The sequence below is a fragment of the Brachycentrus maculatus genome, unplaced genomic scaffold (assembly GCF_059751285.1).
Source record: "Brachycentrus maculatus isolate JH-2025_06_01 unplaced genomic scaffold, ASM5975128v1 h1tg000374l, whole genome shotgun sequence".
Taxonomy (NCBI): domain Eukaryota; kingdom Metazoa; phylum Arthropoda; class Insecta; order Trichoptera; family Brachycentridae; genus Brachycentrus; species Brachycentrus maculatus.
This window is the reverse complement of record NW_028281123.1, coordinates 240911-253497: the sequence shown is the minus strand read 5'-3', so window position 1 is coordinate 253497 and position 12587 is coordinate 240911. Positions and strand designations below refer to the sequence as shown.

General features: G+C 31.5%; 1 protein-coding gene across 1 annotated transcript in view; it reads right to left on the bottom strand.

The window, feature by feature from the left end:
- Osi17 (DUF1676 domain-containing protein Osi17) overlaps positions 1–9595 on the bottom strand; it is a 65975-nt gene extending 56380 nt beyond the window's left edge. The window contains exon 1 of the mRNA XM_088270212.1: positions 9232–9595. The gene's annotated coding sequence lies outside the window, so the exon portion shown is untranslated. The remainder of the gene's footprint in view (positions 1–9231) is intronic.
- Between the last annotated feature and the right edge of the window lie 2992 nt (positions 9596–12587).

The following is a 12587-nucleotide window of genomic DNA, read 5'->3' as shown; positions in this document are numbered from 1 at the left end:
ATATATAAATATATATATATATATATATATATATATATATATACATATATATATATATATATATATATATATATATATATATATATATATATATATATATATATATATATATATATATCAAGTAAAATGTACTTATTTTCATACGTCCTTGATACGTAACCTGCTAGAACTCACATAAACCGTGTTTGCATTTTAAAGACGCATGTTACCGGTTCGTTTTTAGGTCGAAATTCACAAATTTGGGTCGACCAATTCAAAAAGTCGCTGCGTCGCTTACATCGCAGAGAGATGGTAGCCATAATACGACTACTGCGGTCTTCAACACCCAGCTGATCGTAATTTACATTTACGATAACGGAAGATCTTGCCGTGTTACATATCGCTCAATTAACATTGACTGGTTAGTTGATTAATATTGGCTGGTAAGTTATTGGCCCGAATAAGGACTTGGCTTGGAGGAATTGGAAAAATATTTTATCATGAACTTTTGTTGGTAATGAACTTTTTCGACATATTGGGCACAGATATTCAGAGTGAATTTTAAAGCATCGGATCTCATTTCTAAAGTTATTGAATGCAATCTTGAAGCATGTACTTTTGAGTATATCGCTCACTCCTTTCAAGAACGCCATAAATAAAATAAAAACTTGATTTTTCAGGAGAATGTTTTTAAAGTTGAAAAATATAAAAAAATGTATTAAAAATAAATATAAAGCCACTTATTAAACTTTTTACAGTGCAATATATTTTTTTAGGTAAAACTTGAATGCTTTTTCTCCATTTGAAAAATATTAAGTATATTTAAAAAAATAATTAAACGATACCTTTTCTTCAAAATGCAAAAACAACACTTTCTGCCCTGTAGCGGGTAAATATTGAGTTAAAAATATACCTCTTTTTCTGGGATATAGTACATTTTCTGGGCATTTCGAAAGCATGCACAACTGAAAATTGACGATTCTTGATTTATGACGTTCTTGAAAGGAGTAAGTGATATATCTACATATTTATATTGGATTGCAAATACAAGGAATTGAATAATTATTTCATATTTTTTTATTTTATTTTTATTTAAACTTCATGTACAGAAAATAAATAAGTACATTGGCGGGCTTATTGCTAAAAAGAAATATCTGCCAACCAAACAAAATCAGACTAGTGACATTGATCAAAATGTTTGATACCATATATAGCTGTTTGCAATTAGAGGGTAGATAGTGCTTTGCAATTAGAGGGTAGTATTACAAATTTACATATAAGAAATATAAATTACAAAAGACGATATAATGAGGGCAAAGGAAAAGGGAGTTTAAGGAAGGAGGAAGAGGGAAACACTGAGGGAGGAGGATTGATGGACAGTTAGGATTTTAATGAAAAATAGTAATTTCTTCAAAATAGGAGCAGAGGAAAACCGAGGAAAACGTGATCAAATATATATATATTTTTAAAACTTCTATTTCTTACTATTTCTATAAGCCTAAGTGGCTCATTATTGCAAATAGGTATCAAATTCTGGTAGAGTGGGTCCGAACCCAGAAACTCCGAGTTAAGAGACCGCGACACTAACCACGGGACCACAACCCGACATTTTGTTATTTGAAATATTTTTATTTCTAATGCTATGATTAGATAAAGTGCATAGGTCAGGAGTCGGAATAATCGGTGGGTATGTATAAAGGAGTGTTGCCACATGCCAAACCAAAAAATCTGAATCAATAACAAAATATAATATTTATTTTTATACACATTTTTAAAATTATTTTAGAAATCAAATCCTTTTCTATTTTTAGTTTGTAGCATGGATCATTGTAGTTATTTTGATAGTAATAAATCATTCCAACGTTTCAGTACTTATTATCAAATGTTAATCACGCTCGAATCTATACATATTTTCATTCTTCTGTTTTATCAAATACTATGTCCAATTCCAAAAATCTGTACAAAACTAAAAGTACTACCTAAGCGTTAAATCCGTCATCTGTAAATCTTTATACAATATGGCAACACTGGCATGAGGAGAAGTATGAATGTGTTAAAACTGTTTGCATAGACAGATTTGTGTGGCTTTCGATTCTCTCTGCCTACCCTGCGAGTCAGCGACGCGTTGGTAAGTCAGTCAGTTAGTTTTCGAAAGAAATCCAACTAACTGACTGATCTAATCCGACTAAGCAGACAACGCTGTGAATAAAACTATGATCTAAAAACGAGAGTAGGGTGAACGGCCAAGGACGGCTCGGGACGATGCGGTCTGCTGGACCAGGCTAATTATCTGGTCACTGGGTCTACCAGACCCGCATCAGTGTGTACGTGAGGAGATGCACAAGCTTTGAGAACTTGAAGTAGGCCAGTGCACGCAAACAGGAAGATACCGAGAAGATAAAAACGATATATTTATATCGTGAAACGGGTTGTCGAGAGATATCCTGATCGCCTTCATGAACTCAATCCCATCGATTCATTTAAATTTATAATAACGGTCGTAAATTGTTATAAGATTCCCTTTCCAGGGTGAATGTAGTATAATATTTACTTATCTTCAAATAATTTATTAATGCATAATATATATATATATATATATATGTAACATATATGTGTGTATGTATATGACCCAAATTTCATAGTTACATTCAGGTGAAAATTATTTTTACTTTCCACTTTTTAGTGTAATTCATGTAATGTAGATCGAATAATTTATTTGATATTTTCCTTAATTTTAGTCAAATATTTTTGTTATTTTTTTCTCTATGTTAAGTTAATAATTAAAGTTTATTCTTAATTTATCTTTATAATATTTTTCTATCTATCTATCTATCTGATTCTGACAGTTAAGAATATAATATTTTTTCTATCTGATGTCTTTTGTTTTATTCAGTGCGACGCATGCGACATATGATAGTGGTAGAACTGTTTTATGTAGGTACTATTTGTAAGTACTTAATGAAATGTATAAGTATGTACCTAGGTATTTTATTACATATATATATATATATATATATATATATATATATATATATATATATATATATAATTTATATATATAAATATATATATATATATATATATATATATATATATATAAATATATATATATATATATATATATATATATATATATATATATATATATATATATATATATATATATATATATATATATATATATATATATATATATATATATATATATATATATATATGCGTGTGCGTTGTTAAAACGTCTCCATAACATTATGCATAATATTAACATACTAAAACAATTTGTTATTTTGATGTAACACAAATTAAAATACCAAAAATGAATTACATACAAAACATTCCAGTGTGATAAAGGTTAAAACTGCTTACATATTAATTTTATATATATTTTTCTCAACTGGCTCAATATACATACATTTTTTACACAATTTAGTACACAATTTTCCTTCTCTATTTCCTTTCCCATTTTCAGTAATATCATTCCTTACGTTCCATATATCATCAATAAGATCCACCCGGAGCGCAGGACGAAACAGAGGTAAAAGAATAATTGAAAAATACCAAAATAACACACCAAAGACCATCTAAAACAATTTGTAATATAATCTTTTATCCGTTAAATTCTCACGCATAGCTGCCTCAAAAATATCGCAGAAATTCTAATTCGCAAAGATTAATTTTTATTTATAGGTCGTTCAGAAAATTCAATGCAGCGATGTAGTACAATATCACAGTGAGAATACTTTATCGATATTAATTATAACATTTAAAATAAAATAAAAAATACTACTTCGACTTTGATCTTCCGGGTAGTGATCATTTCAATCGATTTAACCTACATTCGTATAATTTTTACAGTTCGAGAATTACTAATACCGATGAACAACAAAAAACATCTTTTTGATAGGACTTATGCTTCATTACAAGTCATAGTATTGAATGTATCATCTGAAGACACGACTACTACTACTACTATACACACAAACACATATCGCTCACTCCTTTCAACGACGTCATATATCAAAAATCGACAATTTTCAGTTGTGCATGTTTTCGGAATGCCCAGAAAATGTACTATATTCCAGCAAAAGCGGCATATTTTTAACTTAATATTTACCCGCTACAGGGCAGAAAGTACTATTTTTGCATTTTGAGGAAAAGGTATTGTTTAATATTTTTTTGAATAAATTAAAGATTTTTCAAATGGAGAAAAAACATTCAGGTTTTACCTAAAAAGATCTGCTGCCCAGTAAAAAGTTCAATAAACGGGTTGACATTTATTTTTAATACATTGTGTAATATTTTTAAACTTAAAAAACGTTCTCCTGATAAATCATGTTTATTTATTTATTTATGACGTTCTAGAAAGGAGTGAGCGATATATGAAAATATGTGATGCGTTTCGTCTTATTAAGACATTATCAAACACTCAAGACGAAACGCGTCACATATTATCAAATATATGTAAATAAATGTAGTATTCAATTCAATAACCGTGTTTAATTTTGGATATATTACCCAACAATTCAATATAGAATTCTACCAACTGTCTGCAGTTACAATAAAAAAGTACAGAGTTCTCTAGGCCAAAACTCTTTCTAGAATTCCGCGGCACACCAAAAGCTAAAATAAAATACCAATAAAAATTATTTAGTTATAAGAATTAATAATTATTTTGTCAGATCTCAAAAGTTCAAAAGAAAAATTTCAAATACTTAAAGTAGTAAAAAAATCACTCATAATCTGCGTTCTATAGCGATAGCTTGTTTAATTACTAAGCTGGAGGTCCAGGGTTTGATTATTGTTATGAAATCGCTAATATTTATTATAAAGCTCCCTGGGAATCGCTAATATTTATTATAAAGCAGGGTCGCCAGCACGGTAACTAAACGCTTTTAACTTTAAAACTACCACATGCGATTGAACCTCTATTCTCATTCATTCGTACAAGTTTAACTCGTTTTCTACCAGTCATATATTCTAGTCCATACTGAAGAATGATTAATTATTGTAATTTGACGTATATGCAATATTTGCTATATATCGGAATGCGAACGTACCAGCGTTGAACATATTCAAATAGGATTATCTCCAATTACAGGAGTTATTTTCATATTATTTTATGACATCTCATCAAAGATGAAGAAAAATATGGAAGTCTGGGCATTTACGGAAGTATTTGGACACACTCAAAATGTTGTATTAAATTGTCTGGTCAAATTATAAGCTTAAACAATAAAAATGAAAATGATATTTTCTGGCGTTTCTCATGTGTGTGATTATATTATCCAGGATTCGGACCACACATACTAATATAAGAGTTTCTGCTTAGTAAAAAGCTTCTTTACATCTCACCAATATATGTCTCTAGTGAAGTTTTAGTGATTCAAGAACAAGGTTTCTAAATTGGTTCATATATACAGAACTTCCAAGAATTTGAGTAGTGCGGTTGTCAATAATGGGTAGAATTGGTGAATGTTACACGTGTGTAAAGTGATTACTTAAACCAGCCTATGACGCTCGTCAGCCCCGTAAATGCCCAGACTTCCATATTCATATTCAAATAGATTTATCATTACATTTTGACATCTTAACATAGATGAAGAAGAATATGATAGTCTCGGTATTTACACGACTAATGAACTACAGTGGCGTGCACAGAGAATTAATTAGGGTAGACAGTTGTAGGCAGTAAAGTTAGGTGGTTAGGTAAGCCAGATACTTACTAGGGTAGGCAGTAGAGATAGGTAGTAAGGTAAGCTGGTACTACTTATTAAAGAAGCATTCTTCGCCTCTTCCACATTCATGCATCTCCTCGTACATAACCGCTGATTATTTCGACTCCTGACTTGACCGCTTTCAACTTTTTGACATACCTGATCGTTTGTGTTCTCACAGTTTTTCTCGGTCTTCCTCTGCTCTTTTTTCACATTCGTCTTCAGTCAATTCGTCGAGAGATTGCACTTCGACTGAATTCAGTCTACTTTCATCGTTTTTGCCAACTCCATACTTCACTTTCAAATATTATATATTATATTATTGCTGTACAAAATCATACTCAAATACATAAACTCTTAAATTAACAGCAAGATTTTTAATGATATTTCAACATAGATGAAGAAGTATTTTGATGTAAGAACATACATAAACCCTCTTTTATAGACTTCTTCATCAATATTGAAATACCCATAAAAATCTTGATCGAAATGATTCCAAACTATTGTAGATAAAAATCCGAATCAGCATTCGTAAAATATTTTCCACCACAAAAAGTAATGTCTCAAAATAAAACGACTAACAAACCATTTCTTATTTCACCATTCGAATAAATGACATGTTTTAACATCTATATGTAACATACACATGGTTTTTCTTCTAGACTCTAGAGTGTAATTAAGTAGATTTGTTTTTGGTCCACCGCAGAAAACAACAGCTACAAGCCCCATAACTCAAGCATTCATCGTTTTTCTTACATAAAGAATACATGTAGTAATTTAAAAACAATTATCTCGATAATGATCTAGCGACAAAAACGAACTAAGTCAGATTGACGTCAGTTCATTTTTTAAAACACATTTCTGCCAAGCATTGCATGAAAGATGAAATTATTTAATACATATTTTATGTTTTCACCTTGTGGAAATATCTATCCATTTTCAATTTAAGTTTTACTTGGTAAATGCCACTATTATATATAATTAAAAAAATTATAAACAATTAAATTATAATTAAAAATTTAGATAATAAATATTGAACGTAAGTCAACATATCTTATTAACATAAGATATGTGGAAAAAGTAGTGTAATGTTTTTGAAAACATAAAAAAAAAATAATCAAATATACGTATCCTCCTCATACAGGAAAAAATGCATTTTTTACAATTTTTTTTTTAACATTTTTGATTTTTTACCAAGTGCATTTTTACAAAAAAGTGATTATTGACTATATGACATCTTACTAGCTTAATGTTGACCTGGAAAATATCCCAAAGCGGTTTTAAACTTGGAAGTATTTATTATAAATTGACTTTTTAAAAATAACTGCATTGATGACAAAAGTGAAAAAACGGTTAAATGGCCCTCCTGAACATTTTACGTTTTGTTAGTTGGTCACTTTCTCCTGTACGACTACGATATATACATATATATATATATATATATATATATATATATATATATATATATATATATATATATATATATATATATATATATATATATATATATATATATACGATTAGTTTCATGATACATTCAGTAGATGATACATTCAATACTATGACTTGTAATGAAGCATAAGTCCTATCAAAAGACGTTTTTTTTACCCAACAATTCTGTACTTTTTGCCATACGCTATACGAAAAGTATAGTAAATACTACTTAATTTAGCGCGGTCGAATGGATGATAAATATGTAATGACACAGTGCACCAGTGAATTAAATACACGAACGAATGGCACATGTTTTATTTAATTTCGGCTTTGAACAATGTAATTAGCAAGTGCAGTCCACAATACGCACGCGAGCGGGGCTGCGGGTCTCACGAACAAATATTTACATAGAAAGTGTGCGGTGCATTCACGTACCAATTTGGACTTCCATGCTAACTGAGATGACGCTAACGGCCTTACTTATGGATCAAAACAATACTGAAACCGGCGTAAAATGGCTTAACACATTTTTTTATCATATCGACGTGCCCTACGTAAAGTGCTCTAACTACATTTTTGTCAATTTTGAGATATTTGGTGGATGTAATCAACTGACATCTCATCAAAGATGAAGAAGAATATGGAAGTCTGGGCATTTACGGGGCTGACGACCGTCATAGCTGGTTTAAGTGATCACTTTACACACGTGTAACATTTGCCAATTCTACCTATTATTGACAACCATACTACTCATATTCTTAGAAGTTCTATATATATGAACCAATTTAGAAACCTTGTTCTTGAATCACTAGAACTTCACTAGGGACATTTATTGGTGAGATGTAATAAGAACAAGGTTTCTAAATTGGTTCATATATATAGAACTTCTACGAATTTGAGTAGTGTGGTTGTCAATACTGGGTAGAATTGGTGATTGTTACACGTGTGTAAAGTGATCACTTAAACCAGCCTATGACGGTCGTCAGCCCCGTAAATGCCTAGACTTCCATATTCTTCTTCATCTTTGATGAGATGTCAAAAAATAATACAAAATAAAGAGTTCACGCATTTATGGAAGCTGGATGTATTAGCTATCAATAGTAAGGTAAAGGAAAGGCAATTGAGATAGTATGGGCACATAGGACGCAGAGAACTTGAACATATTGTGAACCTGTCAATTGCTATAGATCTTCCTCGAAAGAAATTTAGAGGATGACCAAAAAATTCATGAAACATTCACGAAAAAATCATAAAACCGGATATATCTTGCATCTTGGCAACCTTGACCCTACTCGCATCACTATATAGGACACTGTATTCAAAAGACGTCATTTAGCAGGTAATGTAGACACAGAGGATAGAATGCCATAAAACTATTTTTTAATATTTATATTATTCGCCCCCATAGTGTAATGGTCAGCACGCTCGGCTACCGTTCTGGAGGTCCCGGGTTCGTTTTCCAGGGGGGGTCAATTAAATATAAGTGATTTTTTCACTCTAAAATTTAATCAATATTACCCTGGATTGGTACCTGAAGCGGAGGGCTGATCACCTTTCCTTCGTGTGTCAACAATCAAGATAACAGTGTGTTTATATAATGCAGTGCCCTATGCACCATTGGAATTCGGATAAGAGTTTGAATTGAATTGAGAATATTATTTAAGATTATTTTATTTATTTGTTCATTTTACATTTTTAACATTTTAGGAAGACCGAGAAAAATCTGGCAGTATCATGTATTTTAAATATTCGCAAAAAGATGTACGGATATGAAAGAGAAGACATAGTTGCGGCGTTCTATTCTTTCTGCCTACCCCTGCGGAGAAGCGGCGTGCTGTTTAGATAGTTTTAAAGATTTTTTTTTATTTCGACATTCGTACATGCGTCTCATTACATATACTTGACATTGCAATTATTCATATACATTTTTTTTTTAATTGATCACGTACACCCATATTTTGTCGGTCTTCTTCGGTTTTTATGTGCAAAAATTTTCTGTACCATAATTCGTGTTAATTATTCAAACTATTTGAAAACATTCACTATTTACTAAAGTAAATTATGTATCATTATAAATAAATAAAAATGTGTTTAATATACATACCATAATTTCACTACCATCCGTAAAGTGCCAATATGATTCAAATAACATCACAAAAAATCCAATAAATTTATCACACTTTCATCCACTGTTAGAGATTCAAAAAGTCAAATCGAACCGCGTCAAAAAAAGAAAAACAAAACACCGCGATCAGTTAGGCATATTTTCACTATCGGAACGCTCCAATTCCAAAATTAAATTCAAAAACGAATCCGTCTTAACATACTGGTTTTCCGTTCCAAAATTGAAATATTTGTATAATTTCTGACGTGCGTTCGAATATCGGGTTGAATTGGTTTGCCGCCACACGTGACGTGCGTTCGGAAAGTGTGCGCGATCGGTCCGCTCCGAGTGAACGCCGCGATACAAATGGGAACATTCTTTGGTCGTGCCAGTTTTTAACGTGTTAAAGACCGGGTTATCAAACGAAGTTTATTTACATAAATTAAATTATCGTCGATTCAGTTTTTAGCTAGTATTATTCGATTAAATGTAAAAGTTTTCTAAATTGATAATTTCTAATGTTTTCTTTACGATTATTACTTACTTTCGATATAAATTTAACCCTGAGTCAAATTTAACTGACTAAATCGTATACAAATAAAAAGAGTCTTTGCCTAGTAAAAGCATTCACTATTCTAACATACATGGCCGTTGTGAACTCACATGTACTAATTTCACAAGTTTGATCAATATATTGCAGTCAAATAGGAGAAAGTGACCAAGTGCATTTTTTACAAAAACGTGATCATTGACTATTTGATATCTTACTAGCTTAATAATGCCCTGAAAAAAATCCCAAAGGATTTTAAACTTGGAGGTTTAATATATTAACTTGTTAAAGTATATTGACTGAAATGGCCCTCCTGATCATTTTACGTTTTAGTAGTTGGTCACTTTCTCCTGTACGACTACGATATCTCGGAATTCCAAAAATTGAGTAGTGTGGTTGTCAATCATGGAAAGAATTGGTGCGTGCGTAAAGTGATCACTTAACCATACCTATGAATGCCCAGACTTCCATATTCTTCTTCCTCTTTTATGAAATGTCAAAAAATTATAAAAAATTAACTCCTATAACTGGAGATTATCCAGATTAATTTATGTATGAATGTTGTCAAAAACAGATTTTTTGAGTCTACTAAGTTTTATTTTATTAAAAAACACATAAAGATAAATATTGTTACAATTGTTACGCCTAGTTATGGCATTTTCAAACGAAGTGTTTTAACTACATGTATCGCTTCCTCCTTTCAAGAACGTCGTAAATAAAAAATCGCCAATTTTCAGTCTTGCATGTTTTCGGAATGCCCAGAAAATGTACTTTATCCCAAAAAAAGGGGCATATTTTAAACTTAATATTTACCCGCTACAGACCAGAAAGTGTTGTTTTTGCTTATTGAAGAAAAAGTATTGTTAAATTATTTTTTTGAATATTTGAAATATTTTTCAAATGGAGAAAAAACCTTTGGATTTTATATAAAAAGATCTCTGCTGTCCAAACTTAAAACACAGTAAGGGACATTTTTTACGTTTTTTTTGCATTTTTGGACTAAGTAGAGTCTACTTAGTCCAAAAATGCAAAAAAAACGTACTACAAAAAAATGTCCCTTACTGTGTAATGAGTTTGGGCAGCCGATCTATATATATCGATATTTATTTTTAATACATTGTGTTATATTTTTAAACTTTAAACGTTCTCCTGAAAAATCGTGTTTTTTTTTATTTATGACGTTCTTGAAAAGACTGAGCGATATGTACACAGCAGTTCGCAGGAATAAAAAACACCGATCCGAAATGTGTTAAAGATAATACGAAAATTAAATTATATACGCAGAATTCAGCATTTCAGCTAAAAACCGAAGCAAAACTAGTCACATCGTTGAAGTCGTAATAAAAAGTTGTGAATTTCTCGGAAGCCGAGAGAGAAACGATGACCTTCATAATCTAATTGAAAACGCAAACAAACTCAATTTGAAAAACAAGCCAATGTCGAGATTTTGACCAAGACCTCGGATGTGGGTCACTCCCCCCCACCTCACCCACTCACCAGGCGCGCGGAGAGTGTGCGCCGGCGGACGTACATACACGTCGCTGCACCAACACCGCGAGCGAGCGAGGTAGGTACCCCCCAGTAGGTACCTGCTTCCACTGCGGCCTGCCGCCAGAGTGTAATTGGTATCGTCGCTTTACCGATTGTCGTCTCTCTCCGCACTGCAGGTGCGCATTGGGAATTTAAGATAAAAATGGATAATTGTCAGACGGGAGGCATATCTTATCTAACATACTGGGAGTATATGGGTGTCGAACACTGCAATATATCGTTCCGAACATTTTTAATTTCTTGCAGACGGATGTTAAAGGTTTAAATAAAATATAAAACAAAGGCAAAATAAAGGAATAGGAAAATGATCAAGTGTTAATTTTATGAAAATTGTATTCTTAATTTTTTTAATCTTTTTTGTGTGTATATTAGGTTAAAATCGTTAAAAACAATAAAAAATGTATTTGAAAAGAACTCCACCGACAAGACACAGAAAGGTAGCTTGGTGGGTCTCCGCAAAAGTTCTAAATATGTATAAATTGTGATTTAAATAAATGTATAAAAATAAAAATAAAATAAAATAAAAACTCAACCTATATAGGATTGTATTAGACTCATTTTGTGTTTATGACAGCCGGTATAGTCAATATTTTCATTCATCATTTTCATCTGGAAAATTAGTCTTCGAAAAAACCTTATTTTCGTAAGTTGGCAATGAATGACGTCACAGAAACGATGGAGTTATTTTAATATTGGTGTCAAAAGATGAATGAATGGATCTTTGTCAGACGGAAGGAATATCTAATTTAACATACTCAACCTATGTATAAAGGATTGTATTTTCTCGTGAAGTGTTTATAACAGCCGGTATAATCAATATTTTCATTCATCATTTTCTTTTGGAATATTCGCTGAAAAAGCGTTATTTTCGTAAGTTGACAACGAATGACGTCACATAAACGATGGAGTTATTTAAATGTTGGTGTCATTGCTAAATTATTGTCGGCTCTATTTGTTGATGTCTGTGGTCCACCCACCAACCCCCCTACCCTCATATTTGTATAACACAAATGGTTGTGTAGTGGGAAACAAACAACCCACACTACTACTATTACAGCTCTATAAACCTTAGACAATAAACCATATGACGTCATTAAACGTTCGATGACGGAAATTTGATGACGTATGCGAACGCACGTTTTTCGTTTTATTCAAATATCTAAAGTTTAAACCTTAATATCTCCCTTACTTCTTTACAGATTTCAATAAGAATGTTACCGATAGTCTTGTGATTTTTCATATTAATTTATTAGCC